At 37.4% G+C, this 22,339-nt stretch overlaps 1 protein-coding gene across 1 annotated transcript in view; it reads right to left on the reverse strand.

The window, feature by feature from the left end:
- RETREG1 (reticulophagy regulator 1) overlaps positions 1 to 22,339 on the reverse strand; it is a 72,805-nt gene that overhangs the window by 31,712 nt on the left and 18,754 nt on the right.

Below are 22,339 nucleotides of genomic sequence, written 5' to 3' on the forward strand. Positions count from 1 at the left end.
TATTGTTTGATCAGGGAATCTTACCAGTTTTGCTCTTGCTGAGCACAGATTTGGACTGAACATGTATCATAATTATCAAGTAAATGGCCTTCCCCCCCAAACAGTATAGACATCTATGTGAAATTTTCCTTTTACAGGCAGGCACCAAAGACTTCAGAGGAAGTCATCAGCAAAAGAAGGAAAACAAAAGCTATGTTCTTGCCAGAGACAAGGAAGCAGCCTTACTGAGTAGCTGAGAGGATGGGGAATGGTGTTGGATGCACTGTTGTACATACTCAGATACTGAAGATGCTCAAGAGCTTTAGCAGGTGGGTGAAGGGCAGCGTGCTGTCCATGTGGAGTGCAAGGGGGATGATCTGGCATTGCGTGGTAGATGGTGTACCCCACCCAGTCTGCAAGCTTTCAAAGATTTTAATTAGTCAGCCTGTGGCACGCTTTAGCTGGTCAACCAGCTCCAGAACTAGTCACAATCACTGCCACCTTCTAGGTCTCTCCTCATCTAAAAGGAGAGTAAGACGGTGCTTTCAACATATAACCCTCTTCTAATTACTCAGCTATGAACAAGTCTCACTTCTAATAACATGGATGAAAAAATAATAAACACCATACTGTATACTTAAAGACATCCTAAAAAACCTCAACTGACTCATAGCAAAAAATCACACTCCAAAAAGAACATCTAGTTCAGTTCATATTTCCAGAAGGAATGGAAAGTCTAACATTTTACTTTTTGTAGACTGTTTATGTTGACATTATCTTCAGCAAGAGCATGTGTTTAAAAATTACCATCATTGTCAAAGGCATGTTTAGGATTAAAACTAATTTGAAATGCATGTTTCTGCTACTGAAAAGATTCCTATTAATAACATACATGAAGTCCCCCAAAATGGACTATTTTTTCCCCTCTTTTTCAATATAGAAAACTGAATATACTGGTCATATTTGTGTGTGTGTGTGCAGGTATGTGTACATTTATGTATTTATAACCACATACACATGAAAGTATACATTTTACTGTATATCATCAATTTGAAGTGCACACCCAATTTTCCCATATTTTCAACATCTAAATTTGCTGAATGATACCTGTCCCAATTCTTTCTATGTAAAGCTGACTTCAAATGGCAAATACTTATTATACTTACTTAACTTTGAGATCTCTTCATACACTATAAGATATACACAGGAAGCTTGTTTTAGAACAGAGGAAGCCTTTCATACAAGTGTAAATGAAAAATCATCAAGACAGACCTCCTGAACATGCTCAGTTCTTTGCTGGAGTATTATAGCAGGTATAACCTCAACCTGGTAAGCAGTGTGCTAAAAAAACTTAAGACACCTATTATACACAGAACATAGTTTTGTATTTATCTGTACCTAGGACTAGGAATGGCAAAAAAAAAAATTTAAAAAAAAATCTTTCAGCAGTCGAAGACCAATAAAAGCAAACAAAATAAGCACTCAGGAAGATTTTTCTTTCTTCATGGAATCCTGCATATTATGCAGGACTCTTCTTTGCACCTGGATGAAATAACTAATTGTTAAAACATTTTTTAAATCACAAACTGCATATTCAGGAAAAAAAACCCCAGCATTAAGTTTTGACATAAAGTAATGCAACATTCAAAAAGCTAAACAAGATATCGCATGCAAGAAATGTTTACTCGGCAGAACAAAGCACACAAATATGTATTTTTGAAGAATCATAAAAAATTGAGTATGAAAGCAAACTGACTATCAACAGACACCAAAACCTGATTTGTATCAGCAACAATGAATTGTCACTGTGAGGTTCAGTGTTTCATCATAAAGCACGCATAATAATGCGCCACGGTGCATGAAAGTATTTCCAAGTTTTCAAACACAAGCAGAAAGAAGAGTTAAAGGAAGTAAGAGACACTTCAGCTGCAGTTTAAAAAGCAAATGACTACATTTTAGTCACATGAAGATAGCACATCTTCCTCTGGTACAAATATGATAGAACATGCTGGATTTGTGTGACAAACAGAAGAGGTGGAGACAGGGCGGTAGAAGATCTTACCACTAAGAGTGAAAATCTCAACTGCTCTGGGACTTTTTGGCCATGGGATCTTGTTAAACAGCTATAAAAGAAACAGATTTTGGAGGGGAAAAAAAGATACATAATACGTCACCTAGCAATTTCTGAGCAATTTCTAAAGATAACTGAGTGTTTTTCCAAATTCTTCAAGAGACTCTTTACAAACTGTTTCATGAAATTATTTTGTTTACTATACCACATTTCCTACTTACCGTAAGACCTACAAAGGTACTTACGTACTAGTTAGTCTACAATCATGATCTGTAATTCAGTAAAGTCACATTAGAATGCAATTTTTTTTCCTAGGCACACATGCTACTCAAGATTTTGAAACCTCCCCCTCCACCTGTCTCTTTTGGTTTGTAGCAATCTGAATCTGTTTTTTCTCAGCAATTGGTTTCTTTCCCCACTGGAAAGAGATGAACTATATGAAAGGCTGACCAAATAGCAAGATAGCTATACAATGAAATCAGCTTGCATTGAACAAATTGGTCAAAAGATTAGAAATAGTTAAGAATGCACGAAGACTTTAAAATATTTTTCAAGTGTTGATACAAAGAGTTAAAGCACAAACCTGAGAAGTTTGTTGTGTTTTCTAATATAAGTATTAAACACAGCGCAAAAAAATGCAAGAAAAACAGACTGCCAGCAAGCTACCAAGAAAATGAGAAAGACAATTCTATATGTAATTCAATTAAGAAGTCACTCAGCTACACAGAATCTCTAAAATAATTAGGACACTCAGAGCCACATACTGACAATACCTATGTCTGAAAGATTTTGCTGGTATGCTCACAGTTTGCTAAGACAACCCACCATTACTTTGATGCTGCTATCATCCTATCAAGAAGAGGATATGAGCCAGTTTTCCATCTAATCATATAATTTATTCTTCGGTGCAATGTAAGAAAATCTCACCAGAGAGTGGTTAGTGCAATTGCAAGCCATAACTAGATCGAAGTTCAGGTCACCAGTCCTGAATTAGACCGTACAAGCTTAAGGATGAATAACTGCAGGACTTCAAGTACATTATAATGGAAGCACAGCACACAGTTATATATTATTAATCATTTTCATTGACATCAACCCTATTCTTATGTCCCAGCTCAAAGAGCCAAAGTTTTTGATTAATAATCAGAATTGCTAGCCAAATGTTTTCATACTAAATATGATTCATCTTGATTCCTTCAAGGCCACAGCCTTTTTCAATGCCTATATAGTGAAAGTGAGACAGATTACTAAATTACACTGTTAACTTATCAACTTATTAACATCAACTTATTATTTGTTGGTTTACTGTGTGACAAGAGATAAAGTCTCTAGTGCTTAATATGCCTGATGGTCAAATTACAATCATATTCTTTCCCTTTAAAAAGAGCTTTTTTCATTAGAATTTTCTTTACTCAGTCTCACTGTGGTAGTTTATAAAACTGTGCAACTGTGACATAAAAAATAATAAATTGTCACTGACTCAGTTTCAAGGCCATATTTTTATCTGATGGAGCAACTGGTAATTTGTGTGCTACCTGTCAGTACTTTCCAACTCCAACACATGTAACAGCACATTAGCAAATCTGATATATTACAATGAAAGCAAAGAAATGTAAATTTAAAGAATTTACAAACTAAAACAGATCAGGGAAGAAAATGTCAGAGTGCATGCCATTTTAGAAGGCACATATTTGTGTATGTTCATCAACCAGCTTGTTTAAAAAAAATATTAAAAAAATATAGGAACCCCTCACCACAGTTCATGTTACCATTTAATCTCACATTATAGCTCTACCAGCTGGAAAGAGAAAACAGACTTATAACCTTGTTAAATGCTAACATCAAAACTTAAAGAAAATAGTCCTGCATAATATCACAGGCAACAACGCAGAAGGGTAAGATAGGTAATAATGAGAAACAGCAGCAAGAAATACGTTATACAAAGCAACGGTATGCTTCACACGATGACACTTCATACACGTACACGATTGCAGACTAGATAGGATGGTTAATTCTGAGACGCACTGATGAAAACAAAACTAACTTTATCCTGGAGCAACTGGTGTGCCCAATTTCTTACCGGAGTTTCTCCAAAGTAAATACTTGTCAAACCACAACTATTCTGCTCTTTTAACATCCAGGCCTCTGTGAAACAACTGCAAATTTAAAGCTATGGAGGCCAAGGAAACACCACACAGCTCCACAGAAAAGGCAAGGGGGCAGCCAAGACTGCAAAAGAGAACTCAACCCCCTCCCGCAATCACACCCACCCCCCAAAAAACCTACAGAGTTAAATGGCTCTTGGGCTAATACAAGTCAAGAACGGTTCAGACCAGGAACGATGATCAATGAAGACCTGCAGCTTAACTCGTTTGTCATCAAGGGCACAGGCAGATCTGTGATTTAGAGGAATCCCCTGAACTGGCTGGGTGCATGCGTGCTGCCAGAACACTCAGCCAGAAGTGCTGAGCACCCGATAACCTTCGCCCTGCCTCGAGAGGATGATAATATGGATGACATTTTGCTGAGAGGCTGACAGCACAACTGGGAAGCTAAATTAACTTCAGTTACCTAGACTTTTGTCTCAAAGTATAAAAGACATAAATTTTCCTTTCCCTGTTCCTTTATCATTAATTTTTATTTAAATTCAATCCATTTCATAAGGTGGTTTAGAACACATGTATGGAACGCCTTGTTTTGCACAGCACAATAGCAGCTCCTATCACCGTTAAAACTTCCTTTTCCCTCATTTTTTATGGATGTCTAAAGATTTCTAAAGAAATCTTTTTGTTAAGCTGTAGGAAATAAATTTCAATAGTACATTTTGCTGCCACAAGACTGAAAAATTAAGCTTTCAATTTAGAAGTTATTAATACATGTATTTTATCTATATAAATCTGTAAAATGCATGATATTTTATCACAGCTTTTGCCGTTTCTTTCAGAATCTTGATCTCTGAGATACCTATGAGAAAGCATCCTTTGCTTTGAAAAACCTTTTCTGCTGATATACAGACCACAGAATCATAGAATATCTCAAGCTGGAAGGGGCCCATAAGGATCATTGAGTCCAACTCTCTGGATGTTCCTACAGATGTTCCTATAGAGGAGGGAAGTAGAAGGGTGAAAAAATAACGCTTTACTCAGACTTTTACTTTAGTCCAGTGAGATGAGTTTTTCTTATTTAAAAAAAAAAAAAACAACAAAACACCACCAAAAAACCCCAAGACTTTACTTGGGAAATATTCAGAGCACTTTAAATACATCATCTTTCAACTACTTCTCAGGTATCCTGCATTTCTCTCCACCTCATTTCAGTGACTGACAAAGAAAGCCCCGGAAGACTAATTTCCATATGCTAAAGTTATTCTTTACCAAAAAAAGCCTCTTCAGTATGTTTTTTGTTTGGTTACTGATCGATGAAATAAATATTTTCCAAGGTACATCTGGAAGGGTTTTGAGCAAAGTATTTGAAACTTTAACAAAAAATTCTGTTTGTGTCCTTTTCAGAAACTTCTTTATTTTTCTATTTATCAACAGATTAAGGAGTTTTCAGCTGAATTCCCACGTTTTGAGACTTTGATTATAATACAAAATATCTAATTCAGCTAACAAGTTAGGACAGAAGTTGCCAAGCTACACATCCTAGGAAAATTGTCTGCTTATGGTGAACTCACAATGGAAACAGTTTTATTCCTGTACAGCTCTGACACGAGAACTTCATACAATAATTGTTGAGACACATTTGGAGCCTTTGCTATCAATACACAAGACAACAGTCTTACATGCCTTTGTCTCAGTTTGCGTTCTAAGAAAACATATACATGCGTTCGGCTAAAACTGCTTAAAAATGTTTACAGTATTTTTTTAAAGATCAGATGTGCAAACCTCAGATATTACCGCTCTGATTGATTTTATTACTCTGATCTCATGCCTAAATGCATAAAAGCAAGTTCTTAAGGAACACATTGACCTTGCAACTTCCATGGAATGTGGTGGTAGCAACAGACACTCAGTCTAAAATTGGGCAACAACTATCTCACGTGCCCTTCTGGGACTTCTCAGACTTTAACATTTATATACAAATTATTAACAACATATACAAATGGAGAAATAAATAGATGTATTTATTTCAGTCTTACTATGTCACTTAACTGAATAAAAAGTCAATGCTTGTAACGCTTTTAACAAGAACAGCTATACTGGGTCAGCCAAAGGTCCATCCAGCCCTGTGCCCCGTCTTCAACAGTTGCCAAAATTGAATACCTAGGGATACCCTGGCAACAGAGTAAGAAGATGGGAAAATACGTAATGACACCTCTATAAAATACAATATAGCCTCCAACGATCTGCAACTCACGGACTTTCAAAGCCAGAGGTAGTGAGTTTTTATTTAATAGCCTTCAATTAATTTTCTTCAAAGAACTGTCCTGTAATTTATATTTTTAATCCACATATAGTTCTAATGTTTACAACAATCCTGTGTCAAGGATTTCTAAAGCTTAATTACATCTTCTTATTTTTCCTCAGCCTGCTGCCTGCTATGTTGATGCCTCCTCATTCCAACAGCATGAGAGAGAAGGCATGTTCCTTATGGTATCTTAGGGACCTCTATTATATTTCCCCTTAATTATTCCTTTTCTCTTTTGAAAAGTCCTATCTCATTTACTTGTTCTTTATATGGAAATAGTTCCGTATATTTGCTCTACCTTGTTGCTCTACTCTGGTCTTTTTTTCTCCTGTATCTTTTTCTGGGAGGTAGCAGATCAGAACCACACACAGTATTCAGGATGTGGACATACAACAAATTCATAAGAGTGGCAGCTGGCTGTGCTTACTTTTGCCCTGTATGTCTTTTTTACTGATACTTAACAGTAGATTCAGTCTGTTAATCAATGCTGGTTTTGTGAGACCACGTCTTATTCATGAGGGGTTACAGTCACCTTCAGACACTTTTATTTTATATGTGAATTCAGGACTGGTATTCCTGCATAACTTTACAGTTACCTACACTGAATTTCGTATGCTGTTTTACTGTGAAAGAATCCTGTAAGGATCTTCTGAAATTCTTCACAATCGGTCCTTGTCTTCATTTCCTTGAATAATCTGGTACCTCCAGCAGGCCTGGCCATCCCACTATTCACTGCCTTTTCAGGATCACTTATGAGTACATATATCAGAATGGTTCCAGCACACACTGCTGCACGACTCATTCTCCGACCTTCCATTAACACGAAGGCCAGCCATTTACTCTCACTGCTGTTCCGTATATTCCATCTGTTTTTTTTATTCATGGGAGGATCTTCTCTCACATTCCAGAGTTACTTATTTGCTTTTAGCTAACGCCTTTTGGAAATTCAACTGGACTACATCAATCTCTACTCAGCATTCTGTCACAGTCTTCTTATCTGAAATTTTTAACACAGATTTTTAAAGAATGTTAATATTTTACTTTTAAAGTATTTAAAAAATATTTCTACTACTTTCATATTGCATATTTTTATATTCACCATGAAATTCTCTTAAGCATTACCTCACACTATGAACTGACCTACAGTAACATCAATGGCCACAGCTACGTCAGTGATCTACTAATTGTACTACCAATCCAAGCACTCGGTAAAAAAAGGATGAACTTTTGAAAGAGTATTATTCTCCTTATATCAAATCTAAGCTAGGAAAAGGAAGTGTGTGTCATACGGTGCTGTGACCATAACATTCAGGTGGACTTGAGAGAACTTTCGTGTTTTTGTGCTACAGTAAATATTTATCTCTGAAAATTTTTATTAAACTGGTCTCCTGAATATGTCTGATCATGTGTATTCAAAGAGTGGGGAAACTTGCAGAGCATGAAAAACATGAGCATATGCTACCCTCTATTTTCCACAGTGTAAAAATAAAAGACATGTAGCTTTATAGAGCTGATTTCCAGTGTTATTTAGACTGTAAACCATCTTGGAATATTAATTAAAAAAAAAGAATTAAGGCATGAAATATATTTCAATAGGTAAACATGCAACATCTCTTCTGCTAGTAAGAAAAAAGAAAAAAAAAGGAATATCATAATGTTTGTTTCAAAACAGCTGAGCTGTTTTAATCAACCGTATGTTGAAACACCTAAAAGAATATAATATGTTATTCTGCTGATAGGCTCACATGCTTCAACAAAACTGTGTGCCAGGACATTCCTTACTAAATTAGTGACTAATCAGATGTTGTGCTGGGAAACACACCCTCACGTGTTACAACAACCCAGGCGTCTGCAACATAACAAAAAAAAAAAAAAAAAAGAAAAAAAGGACTACGACTATAGGTTCTCATGACCCCTGTAAATAATTTCCATCGTGCGTTTTGTAATCTAATGCTTGTATTTGGCAAACCAGATGCAATTAAAGGTCAAAACCTGACTACTATATGAACTCAACTCTACTTACTCTGATCTTTCTCCTATCACCGTTCTAAAGATTCCAAGCAATGATGTCCTCTTCCTTCCACGGCAATAAGTAGTATATATTTATAAATACCTTGTTTCATTAATCATAAATGTTTCTTGCTTCTTTTATCAAATTCTCAAATTAACTGAAATTGCTTGTTTCTTTTTCCTTCTTATTACCCTCAAATTTCCAATATGCTTTATAAATTTTTTAGAATTTGAAAACTTGACAGGACTGAATTCAATCGGCAGATATGACCTGCACATATTTTCTCCTTGTGAAAAACAGCATTTTTACAAAACTGAAAATGTAATTCTGTATTCTTGCTGCATACAGGGGGTATATTGCATATGGAAAACTGTGTAGCACTATAGAATTTTCAATCTTTTTTCTTGTTGCTGCGATATAAGACAGTACAAAATATTATTTAAACAATTCAGTTTCTCAAACCACATGTAATAGTACGGAAAAGCAAGCTTTCTAAGCAGAAAAAACAGATACCAACTCAATGACTTGGGTTTCAGGTTCTAGAAACCTTTGCATTGTCTGCAGAGTGACCTGAAAGCTGGTCTCACGATGATGAAATCAATGCTTAGGGACAACTGGCCCCAGAACCGTTTCTGTACATCATGTATATATATTCTCATAATCAGATTGATGTTGATTTGTGTGGCAAGAAAAAAAATCTGTGACTGGCAACAACTGTGACAAGTGATCACAGAAACTGGGAGACAAATGCCTCTGATAAATATATCTATGGCAGGTTTGGGTATTCGATTCAGTAACTTTTTTGTGCAGAACAAACCCTATTCTTCTCCTCAAAATAATAAACAAACAAAAGCAGCATTTCTGCCTACAGGAAACAGATAATATAGACCAATATTAAAAGGGGAAAAAAGCTATTTGTACTTGCAGGAGAAAAACATCTTTTTCACATTTTTATGTTTGGCATAAGTCATACCATTTACTTTTCATGAAGTCTTTAGTGATAATATGAAAATACAGAATATGGTTAAGCTTGCTGTCTGTTTTTATCGAGTGATTTGACTTGTGTTTAAGAAAAGCAATTCCAAAATGAAACAGTCTGGTTTTTTTCTTAATCCTAAAAGCAGTCTCTCTATTTAAAGTAACACTGGGGGCTCCCTGAATGCTATAGTTTATAAATACCCTTTAAGATGACAAGTCAAATGACTTCAGGATTGTAAGTTATCTCTCACAGTTGTTCAACTGTTAAAATGGAAAGCGGTAAGAATAGAATAAAAATACCCATGGTGAAAATGTTACATGTGCAATGAAATAAACATAGGGAATAGGACACATGACCATTTTAACATTAATCTTTCCACTTAAATTTACACTCTACCCTTTAAAAAGGTCAGTTTTGCGAACTTCTCTCCTGATGAGCAATTTGAGGTCTGTCATTCTGTTCAAAGCTCCACACTGATCAGAAATGCAGTCTTTCTCTACTCATGATCTGTCTGGTACTTGTTGCAACAATATTCTGCTGGTTTAGGCATTAATAATAATCCGACGCAACCCACCTAATTATATAATAAAGAACATTTTAAAATATATACAAAAGGTGAAAAATATGAACTTTACATTTGCAAGCAGAACAAACCTCTGAGGCAGGCAAACATACCGAACAGCTCTGTGGCAATCAGACAGGCTGTTCCTGGACTAAGTGGTAGTTAAATTTATTGTATGGTATAACCCTACAAAGAGTTACAAAAAGGATGTTTTGACTGTATGTCAGTTTTCTGTTCTTTTTAACAGGGCTTGGTACCTTGCTACTCTAAAAAAGTACTACTGCTTGTTAACCAGTTCAAAGATACAACAATATGCAGCTAAGGTCTACCTGTCTAGACGTTTTACTAAGCCTGCCTAAGCTTTTTGAAATCTTTTAACTAGAAGATAGCCTTGCTAACTTTGAGAGTTGCCCTAAAAAAAAGGATATTCTTTACAAGGAACTGACTTTTTCCAGTTTGCGCTGTCTGCAAAGCCCTGGAATACAGCACCTCCACTTGAAAATAAAGAATTAAAGATTGCACTCCAATGAGTAACCTAGTATTAGTTCTAGTGTACCGATATGCAGCTACTTCTGCATAGTCACAACTACAAATTGCAAGACATTTGACGTGGATTCTCACCATAAATTAGAAAATCCCAGGATACCAAATACTTGTTCAAAAGTCTTTATGGATTAGGGATAAATATTCAGGGTGAGGGCTGACCAGCTCTTCCATTCAGAATGATGCGACTGCATCCAAGTCTTCTCCTTTCCCTGTCTGAGCTGGATAGGAAGGCTTTTGCTACCCTTCAAGAGGCAGTTCATAACTTGAGCCTAACTTCAACACGTGAGTTGAACTACACCTGTCTAAGAATGGACATTACTTTTTGGCTGACATTTTATACGAGTATGTGCAAACCTTTTGGATCCTTCAACTGGAAGAACCTTTATCTAGGATATGAGGGGTCTTTGTCACTTTCCCCCACATACACTTTATTCCAAGCTTCACTTTCTTATTGAGGAAACACCTGTCAATTACTTCCTTGGACAGGTTTTCTTAGAATGCTATTTAGGCTAGCAGCCAAAATAAGAGTATACCCTTCTACACCCTGCCTCTGAAGTATGCTATTTATAATAAACACTTCGTAAATACAAACAAGTTGAAAAAAGAAACAAAGCAAGGGCTTTATAGTGGAAGTGCAGTAATACTGAGAATTGACAGCAATATATGAAGTGTGCCTGCCAGTAGCTGACAATTTCCAAGCAGATTTGAAAAATAAATAGGGAAAGAATAACAGATGCTATGGTTAGCACGAGAAAGCTGATCTGCTCAAAAGTGGTCAGAGAACAACATTTTCTTACATTCAGGAGGTACCCAAATATTGTCCCTTTTCTTTTAATTCATTTGATACTCTCCGTGGTGGTCTTGCACCCCACAACAAGCAAAGATTAACTGCTTGCTTCAAGAGGGGTCCCTGAAGACAGACAGAAAAAGTGATCTGAGATGGATGGTACCAGCACAATTCCTCTGCAGTTTTTCAGATACGGTTTTTCTATAGAGATGTTCACAGGGTTAAGAAATCAACCCACGAAGATGGGATAGATGAATACTTTAAGAGAAGCTTGTAGCTTTCATTGTATGTCCAAAGTGTGGCCCACAACTCAACACAGAAGAGGGTATGTTTTGTTTTCCCTGTAATTAGACTTTTAAAGCTTTATCTCTGCTGCTGAAAAATACTGGTGCCAATATTGCTGTATCAGTAAGAAACATGAAAATATTAAGAAGTGAAGGACACCTCCAAACTCCCTTGCTGAAAACTGGGAAAACTTGGCAAATGGCACACAGCTGCACTGTACAAATCAGCAAACTCAAATGCAGCACCTCCATACTTGCTCTTGTCTAAGATGGAAGAGTAGATCTAAGCAGTTGTCACTGAGATAGTGCAAAGTTGAGAAAGGGACAAGTAGCATGGGAGAGCTCCAGAGTAACACTAACCATTTTGGCGATTTTCTCTTTCTGAATCTCTGGTTCGTTTCTCCACTCACCTCCTCGATGGAATTTTCTGTATTTGCTTTATCACTTTCCTTTCAACTCCCATCAACTTCCAGGAGTTGTTTTGTTTTCTTAGTCCTGGAAACAAGCTGAACTAAAAAAACCAAAACACCTGCAATTCTACATATCTTGTACTTAATGCTTAGTTAATACTGTGATCAAAGAACCATTTTATCATTACAATAAACATAGTGTCTCGGTTTCAGTTGGGATAGTTAATTTTCTTCTTAGTAGCTGGTACAGTGCTGTGTTTTGGATTTAGTGTGAGAATGATGTTGATAACACGCTGATGTTTTAGTTGTTGCTAAGTAGCGCTTATCTTAAGCCAAGGACTTTTCAGTTTCCCATGCTCTGCCAGCAAGCAGGTGTGCAAGAAGCTGGGAGGGAGCAGAGCCGGGGCAGCTGACCTGAACTAGCCAAAGGGGTATTCCATACCATAGAACATCAGTATATAAACCAGGGGGAGTTGGCCGGGAGGGCCGGATCACCACTTGGGCATCAGTCAGCAGGTGGTGAGCAACTGTATTGTGCATCACTTGTCTTTTCTTGGGTTTGGTTTTTTTTTTGTTATATTCCTTTTCATTACTACTATTATTATTATTATTGTATTATTATTATTGTTAGTGTTTTATTTTATTTTACTTTAGTTATTAAACTGTTCTTATCTGAACCCAGGAGTTTTCTTTTTTTTTTTCCGATCCTCCTCCCCACCCCACTGGGAGGGGGCAGGGGGAAGCGGCTGCGTGGTGCTTAGCTGCTGGCTGGGGTTAAACCACGACACATAGCAATAAAAAATGTGAGACAGCCTAGATGATGGTAGGCCGCAGTGGGGAGGCTGCATTTTTTCCCCAGTGATGATAATATGGGTATTACGTGACATGCCAGCGAGCATGACACAGAGCTATCAGAACTGGGTCAGCTCCGAATTAGCAGTTCTTAGGTTGTTCACAACGTACAAATCCACCTGGCTGCCCTCACAGACACCTTTAACAGAACTGCATTTTTGACACAGCAGATCTAGAAGCAAAACTCTCATGAATAATTGAACGGTGACTGCAGCTCCATACTTCAAAAAATTAAACACTGAATAGAGCTGGCTTTACTATATGTTGAAAATTGCTGAGGAAAAACTGCCTTATGTTTAAATAAAAAATGACGAACAAAGGCTGTATTTCCATCCTCCCATCATTATGGAGCTAGCATTTTTCAACTGAGTGTAACAGTTAATTTTTACCAATGAGTAACAAAGGAAATTAATTACTGAGTCACTTTTGCACAGGATGCAGCATACCCTGCAGTTTGCAAAGACTGCACTTATGTCAGGTATTTATTTCACACATTTAATCATGGATGCAGTGACTTCACTTGAATAAAAGTATTTCAAACCTAGTTTATTTAAGTATAGTAAAAACACATGTCTCACTGTGCTGGTGCCCAGAGGACCTTTTTTCCAACATGAAGGCAAACTGGCAAAATCATAGAATCACAGAATCATTTAGGCTGGAAAAGACCTGTAAGATCATCAAGTCCAACCATAATGCTAGGTATAAGGATTTTTAGAAGCCTCCACATGAAATTTCCTGAAGTTGTTCCATGAAATTACTCCTTCTGACTTATTCAAGGAATAGTATTTGTTTATCCCTGAGAAGATACAAACAGAACACTAAAAAAAACCCCAAAAGCTTTCAAACAGTATGCTTAGAAATGATTACTGAAGTCTCCTGTCTGTGAGAGATCAGTGAGACCAAAAAACAACTGTCAAATCAGACTATGTGAGGTGTTCTCCTGTATCTTGAAATTTTAATTAAATATTTCTATAAAAACACTTTTGTTATCAGAAGAACAGAAGAAATAAAATTTCCCAGAGGTAAACAATGGCAATCTTCTGAATGACTCCCTAGTATCTCAGTGCTGCAAAGCCAAAATATACAATATGGAAATCTTTCAGAGCTCTCTCAATAGAATAAAAAGTTTAAAATAATCCTTGATAATTTTGACTACAACTAGCCAATGGGCTAGAGGAAGGGACAGGATTGTGGGACAAATGAAGAGAGTAATACATCTCTCAAGGAATTATGAAGTTAAAACTAGAAAAAATAGGGCTATCCAAGCAATTTCAGATCAACTGCTCTCACTTGGATACTTGGAGAGATAGTGACCAAGTTAGTAACACAGCTGAGAAGCTGTTAAAGCAGTCAACGAGGATTATTCAGTATCCAAGCAAGTAAAAAAGAAAGTGTATTTCTTTTAAAAAAGTACATAGCCCGTCCTAAAGAAAAGATAGAAGCATACATCTCAACTGTTGCAATGCTTTTGAAAATTTCCTAAATGACACTTAAAAGCAAACTGCAAAAATACAGCTTATATGCAATCCCCACGAGATAACTTCACATTTAATTGAAAAGCCATACCAAAGGGCAGGTATTAGAAGTGTCTTGTTATATGAGATTGATACATCCTTAGCATTTTCATTCAGTACGTGCACTAATCCTTCAGATGAGTGAGTGGCAATACCCTGGGAGGAGTGGCAGACACTGTAGAGGGCAGAAACAGGGTTCAAAGAGGAGCTCAAACTGGAAAATGGCATGAAACAATCAACCAGCCAAGCTCATCAGGGACATACTATATTTGACAAGCCAAATGCATGAACGCAAAATAGGAAACAACTTACTAAACAAGCAGTGCAGCAAAAAAGGAGAATGTTCCCAACAGAATATAAGCTACTTGAGTCATTTGCAATAGTCTTAGAAAAAATAAATCTATGCCTGGGATGCATTTACAAGACATTTATGGTATACAGCACAAGTCATCTCTTTTACTCGATACTGATAACGTCTCGATTTGAGCATCATGCTAGGAGCAATACAGATACTCAAACATGAATGATAAAAGCTTCTGAAAACATAACTCACGACTCAGCAAATATTCAATTGGGTTGACGGAATATATCCTTGTTAAAAAAAGTTAAAGCAGCCCCACTAAAATTCTGCTGGTCCTTTGTTTCTGCCCTTACTTCCTCAGAAGTGACTCTTTTCTTGCAGCCACGATAATGTTTAACCTTTATTTGTAGCTAATAGGGACAGAAGGCAAATAAGGCTTACAGAAAGAGGTATGCAATATTTGTTTGGTAGTAGTAAAGAGGCTGGACAATTCCAACATTTTCTCCTCATCTCTTCCATGCACCCTCCATAATGAAAGGTAAGTTGAGCTCCTGGAGACAAGGAAGAGAGGAAAATGTCTTGTGATGGCTAAGGCAGAATCACAGTATAACCAAATTACTAGAGAACCACAGATAGTAGGCCTGACTTCAAAAGTTGGCAAACCATTCTATGTGAGACGAAATCGGTTATATGCAGCACACATTATTTCTGGCAAATATAAGGAAAAAACCAAGCCAAACAAACCAACTATTTCTACCAGTGAGGTACATAACACCTACAAAGGCTGTGCCATCTCCTTCATTTCCCCTCCCCTTAAACAAGAAAGAACCAACCAACCAAAAACCAAGGGTAAGTGTGTAGGAAAATGTATTAAATGGTCTTCAGACTTTAAGTGTGACACTTTTGCCAAAGCTACAGCCTTCCTATTGAAACATTATTATTTTTTGTTCATGTAAGAAAACGAACACACAAAATTGTACCAGAATGCTGATTTTATCGTTTATCAAATACAAAAAAAAACCCCTGAAGAACACATTACCTGAGAAGTGAGCTAACAATTTGGAAATAACTAGCCAGAAAGCAGGAATAAAGTCATGCAATAGAACAAAAAAAAAAATAAATACAAGTGTCAGGAAGTTTTTGCAATGTAGACAAGTCTGTCTGCAATCTGCAGGAGGTTTGAGCATTTATATATAATGTGCCTTTGTGATTTGGGAAAAAACCCACCATGCATATTGCTAGCTATCTGAGTTGTGACAATGCATTATACAAAACAAAGGATAATTACAATTTGATATTTGAACAGTACAGTGGCTACTGAATAAATAAAATACAGGTTTAAACTGCAAATAAAACTCAATTTCCATTTGCTAAGACTACAGTTCCACAAGTATGCATCCACTTTCTGCAGGACTGCAACCACTTTTTTATATTAAGAACATTTGGGAGAATCATGTCTTTAAGAATAATTATTTAAGGTATGTTATTCAGCCATATATATATATATATATATATTCCAGCACAAACTCATATGAATATACGAGCTGAAATGCACAGAAGAGCAAACATTACAAAATACCAGGAGTGGAAGTCTTTGAGTACACTAGATGCCTTCAGATTATATTGAAACAACTGAAGAATGAAATATTTGCACTCTGAAGCCTACTTTTATCTATTTATCTATTAGACTATATTCTGCCCTCTGCCTTCCTGTAGGTCCACAGGAAGTTTTTTCTTCAGTCTGTTACCAGATTTCATGCAGCTGTGTACAGCCATGTGCAGAATGGATCTCGTCTGGATGACCAAACCAAGACTAAAGGAGTGTGCAACAGAAACTGATACCGATAGTCCCATGTTTCGGTACTGACTGACCCACACGACTGGCCTCGGCTTACATTAGCTTTGTTCCTATCTACAACATCAAGGAAATGGATTAACAAGCATGAAACAGAAACACTTCCATTACAACCTTTATTCTGTTTAGATTTCCTAATGGAAAAAGACCTCTTATTTCCTAATCTGCTCATCTGCAAAGAGATCTCTTCGCAAGACCCTGAAGGACAGAACATTTTTTTTGAGATACGATTAAGCAGCATATCCTCAAGGTCTCAAGAGTGATCTAAATACACAATCATACTGTGCTGGAGATTTATTCCAGAGAAACTGCTTGCATACACAGACACAGAGGTAAATCTAGTCCTCATGCTTGTTTGTCAAGCCCTGCAGTTGTTACTGCTGTGGAATGGTATTCCAGCACGTTGCTGCAAGAGTCAGCTTCTCATTGTAACCACGAGCACCAGTCAATGGCATCTTTAAGACAGACAGGCCTTCAGACCAACAGGGAATAATGACACAAGGGTTGTAAATGCTCTTACTCATCTCACCACTCTAGGCTTACTGTATATATTCAAGGGAAACAAAAAGCCACCGTTAAGGTACAATGTACCTGATCGGCCTACAGATATTTCATTTAGGACAAGATGAATCATGCTATGTATCTCACAAAGTATTTCAACTCTTTCTCCATTGATCACAAAATAAGACTAGGCAGACTACATCAAAAATCTTTAGGCAAATGACTTGCAGATTGTCTTAAGCAAACCTAGCAGGCAAAGCATATGCAAATCAGAGGCATGTAAAGCCTCAGACATAATAAATGAAGCATGGTAATTAGATGAAAGGGGAAATTGTCTCATTTATCTTTAGTGATAACATGAAGAGTCTGTCAAGCTTTGAACGGTGCTAGTACAGAATATTGTTCTCCGGAGCGCACTGACCACTGCAATGCATACAAACATCTATGAGCTGGGCTGATGCAAGTGTGGAATTTGTGTAGGTCGAAAGACAAATTCAGGTCTCGGAAAGTTACAACCTGAATTTGAAGCTCATCTGTCACAACAGGGATTTAGCACCTGCTGGCCCAATAATGGATGTAGTTCCCTACCAAGGAGTAACACTCCCCTGGAAGCAGGCAGCAACTTTGATGGCCCTGGGAGTCTACAAGTATCACCACAGTTAACTCTCATAAAAGGAATCCATGAAGCAGGGACTAGAGAAGGGGGGTGGCGAGAAACAGGAACGTCCTGGACTTGGACAGTAACCTCTGTGAGTCTGTTTGTCACCTTCTGTCAGTGAAGGCTATTATCTTAGAAATATCCCAGTTGGCTAACTACTGAGCTTCAAGAGAGCTTCAATATTAACCCATGGTTTTCAACATCAAGTCCTAAATTGCTTCAATAAAGACAACTGCCAGTCAAAAGGTGCAACCAAGAAGTGTCCTTTTTTCTTGTAATGTTCCTGTTTCTTCTTACAGAGGTCTAAGTCTTGATCGGTCTGATCATATGGGCACCAGTGGATGAGACATGCTGTTCATGGTGCTGCGCTTTCTTATTTTTCCCTCCTCTTGGAAACAGAACAGAGCATGCAAGTCTACCTGGGAGGAAAGCCCCCCTCTGGGAAGAAAAAGTCTTTCTTTCAAACTACAGGGCAAGGAGAACCCTTCCAGGACTTAATTTTCATGGCCTAAAGAATTATAACCAAGACGTTCAACGTATAGTAATGTAGTAAGTACTACACACCTATTGCAGTCTGTGCGGCTGATGCGGCTTTTAGTGCAGTAGGAAGCTTAACACCATCTTTGGTCAGGCAAGTCTCTTCCCAGAAGTCAGTAGCTTTAATTTGTTTAAGAAAATGATAAAGCATAGGGGGGCCTGAGAACTAGCTCTGCAGAGCTGCCAGTTTTCACAGCATTAACTCCTTTCTTTCTGGCTTATTCTCTTCAGTTACTCTCTGATGGCCATTTTAAAGGACTGTTGCTTAGTCTCTTCTCAGGCTGCAACTGATTTTTTTTTAGGCTTGCTATAAAAGGATAAGTTTGAATGAATATTAATTTGACCTCCTTAAGTTTGACCACTCAAGAAACAAAGGTGTGCCACAATTCCTGTGCATATTCTAATACATCTACTAGCACTGATTAGAGAAGCATCAGGTGTCAAAGAAATCTTGCTAGCATAGGAAGAAATAAAACAAAGAAAAAGAGTAATTTAGCAAGTGACCTTCTCCAGTGCTCCTTTAACAGTTGTTATCCATTTTTAAAAAAGGAAAGATATCAGTAGAGAATTTCCTCAGAAACAGAAGCAGATTCAGAAACAGAACGCGCTACAAGTGCCTGCTTCACTGAGAAAGGTTCAGGATGAGATCTCATTTTGCTTCAGTTTGAAAATTTTTAACTTAAAATAGTACTAAAGGACTCCATTAGAAATAAAAGCACCGGTCTTCTTACCTGGGAGACAACACGCATTCTCCATTTGCGTTATGGCAATGAAAAAGAAGTGAGGCTACACTTGCTTTAACTAGTCAGCAGTGCTCAACAAAGATCAAGGAGGACCAAAAGCAAGTGCAACAAATTAACAGTTATCTTCATTGAAGTACTCTGATCTCTGATGCTTGGAGTGTATGTGCAGCAGAAGGGATGCAAAATGCACATGAATGTTGACAAAATGCAAGTTTCAGAACAGTGATAAGCAGTCATTCACCCTCCAACTACCACAAGCTTTGCTTGCAAAAATAATAGTACAAAGCATACCATTTCACTATTAAAATCATCATAAAGCTGTGCCACCATTTATGAAACATCATAGCGTGATGGTGACTGATTGATATTAATTTTCAAAAACAGAATTGCATAACACAAAGGTAAGGCAGGAAACGAGTCTGTTCAGATCATTTGTTACTTTCTGACTATTTTGATAAGCTAAACTGCGTGTGGCAACGCTGTCAGGCACTAGAATTGGTCACTTATGCAGTTAAATGATTAAAATAGCTCTTGGCACGGTTTTGGCACAAGCCAACTAGCACTTTCACAAACAACCTAAGGTAGCTGCAAAGTTGGCACAGACCAGGAATCCTTCCCAGCCTGCACAGGGCCATTCTGCGTGGACTGTAAGGCAGTTAAATGCTATGGACACAGTTGTTTTGTGCCTGTGGGCCATGATGCCAGAGAATGATCACGAACACATTTAATTTATTAGAATAGGCATTGCCTCTCATTCAAAGTACCACAGATCTACTAAGCTTTTTCTCTGTATGTTATTTAAGAGTGTGTGATTCTCTGCCGGGTAGTGTTCTTTGTAAACAGACAGTATGGGGATACGTTTGACACAGCTTGCTTATATAAGATAACACGAAAACAGTTTTTCATATCCAATCTTGAGTAAAATGGAAAGCAACCATGCACCCAGCCTCAACATCTTACAGCAGTTCTTCCAATTTCAACACAATCAACAGGCACATTTATGTTAGCATTCAGAAAAAAGAAAAGAAAAAAACAAACACCCACCCACAGTGCAAACAAATGCAAAGTCTTTATGTGAACTTAGAAAACTTCTAAATGAACGCTAGGGTGCAACAGTTGAAATTTCATTTCTTAAATTGAATTTTCATTCTCTTAAAGCTACCTTAACACCAGAGGACTGTGAAGTGTCTAAAGCAACATCTATTTTTAGAGAAGGTATGCAAGAGCCAGAGAACTGCAAACCAGTAAAGACTGATCTCTGCTCTGTGCAAACTGTCAGGAAATGTAATGAAGGACATGCATGCCTGTCCTATGGTACGCTGTAAAGGACATCACATCACAAACCTTCTGTACTTTCAAAGAGTCAACCAGCTTGTAGATGAACACTGATATCCATAAAAATTCACCTGGATTTCTGAGAAGGCTTTCAACAAGGTCTCTCATCAAATGCTCTTACGGAGACTGAGAAGTCATGGGATATGAGAGGAATTATTCTGGTAAAGAGACCAACTGCAAGGAACTGCAGAACTTTAACCAAGTATCAAGTGATTTGCTTGCAAAAAGGCAGACGAAATGTGAAGAGATTCACAGAGGAAAAAAAATAATCTTAAAGTCACATGGGCTTTAAGCTGACCTTTACTACTCAGGAACATAATCTTGAGATAATTATATATCCATGAAAACAGAAATTCAGCTCAGTAGAGGTTAAAAAAGCCTATCAAGCATTGGGATTTATCTTGAAAAGAAGAGAGGGCATTCTTACAACAATGTGTAGTCCTATGCCAACATATAGCCCAAGGGTCTCCATGAATGCTGAACACTATTTCTAATTCTGCCCCCCCCCCAACAAAAAGGATAACAGAAATGGAAGAAAAGTGCAGAAAAGCACAATGAAGAGATCAAAGCTACAGCAAACTTATATTTTAGGAACAATTAAGTAGTCATGAACTGAACAGGACAGGATAGAGGTTTATAAAGTCACAGCTTGCTGGAGAATATTAATAGAGAGTGATTGCTCACTATTTCTTCCAACACAAAAAAAGGTAGAGGGATTAAGAAACTATTATATAGCAGTAAACAAACAAGGCTGTGCTCACTAAACACATAATTCAGCTGTGGATATCTGTGCTACAGGATGTTGTGAATAGTAGAAGTTTTTAAGAACAAAAGCAATGAGACAAAATTCATGTAAGGGCCACCTAGAACAGCTTGGTGCAGGGTGGAGCAAAGACACAACTTCTGGTACCTAGAAGTCCTTCAACTGGAAGCTGCTGGAGACTGGGAAAGTACACCAGGAGAAGTACCTTGCAAGCTTGTCCTGCTTTTATATGCTACCCGAGGCCATGTTTCTCCTGGCTGGCTGTCTTCAGAGGGCAGATACTGGGCTAGATGGACTTATGGATTGACCTTGCGTTCTTACCATTGCAAATTATTTTACACAGAGACATACAACGCTTGTATTATATTACCCAATGGCATAGGCTATGGTGAGCTCATCAAATTCTCTTTTCCACTCTCTGTATTGGCTTCCCACAGAACAGTGCGTCAAGTCCAAGATTCTGGACACCTGAAAACCTGAACCCAAGATATTGAAAGTACTATTTATACTCTTTTTCTGAAAATCAACTGTTCTGTTTTTGGGATCCGATGAACTGGGAAGTGAGAGAAAAAAATTGTCTCAGACTGCAGAATTATTTTTCATGGAAACAAAAGGCAGTTAAGAGCCTATGTTTCCTTCTACTCCACAAGCAATTTGATTTTTTTTGCCTTCCTCTTCTAGAATGTAAACAGACAGGTAAATTCAGATGTCAAAACCCCCAAAGATAGTAAGTATTATGTAAATTTCTCTCAGAAAGAATGAAACACAAATCACACTAATCTATTGTGCCACAGCAACGGCTTCTCAACTAAAATCTTTGAAGCACTGCCAGTCTACACAGATACATGGAGTAGCACTAGCTATGGTAAAAGAACCATTTTATACTGCTCAGTTCATGAACTAACCTGTCATCAGTTCCATATAGCTCCACTTCAGGTTTGTAAGAAAGCCTGAAGATATTTCGTACCTCTAGAAGTTTAGGAATGACTGCACATCTGAACTGCTTTCTGTAACTGCCACGATATCGGTATCTATCTCTAGGCAGAAAACAAAAACCTGCATCTTCCCTTTTCAACTTTGCATTACTGTTTCCTCAGTGTCAGGGTGTAATGCAATAGTATACTAATGGATATGCTTTCAACTTATGTCAGATATACAATAATTCCTGGTGGTCTGTTTAGAAGAATAATGCCTTAAATATACAAACTTTTATTCTGAAAATGGATTGTCTGTAAGCCATT

The sequence above is a fragment of the Gymnogyps californianus genome, chromosome 2 (assembly GCF_018139145.2).
Source record: "Gymnogyps californianus isolate 813 chromosome 2, ASM1813914v2, whole genome shotgun sequence".
Taxonomy (NCBI): Eukaryota; Metazoa; Chordata; class Aves; order Accipitriformes; family Cathartidae; genus Gymnogyps; species Gymnogyps californianus.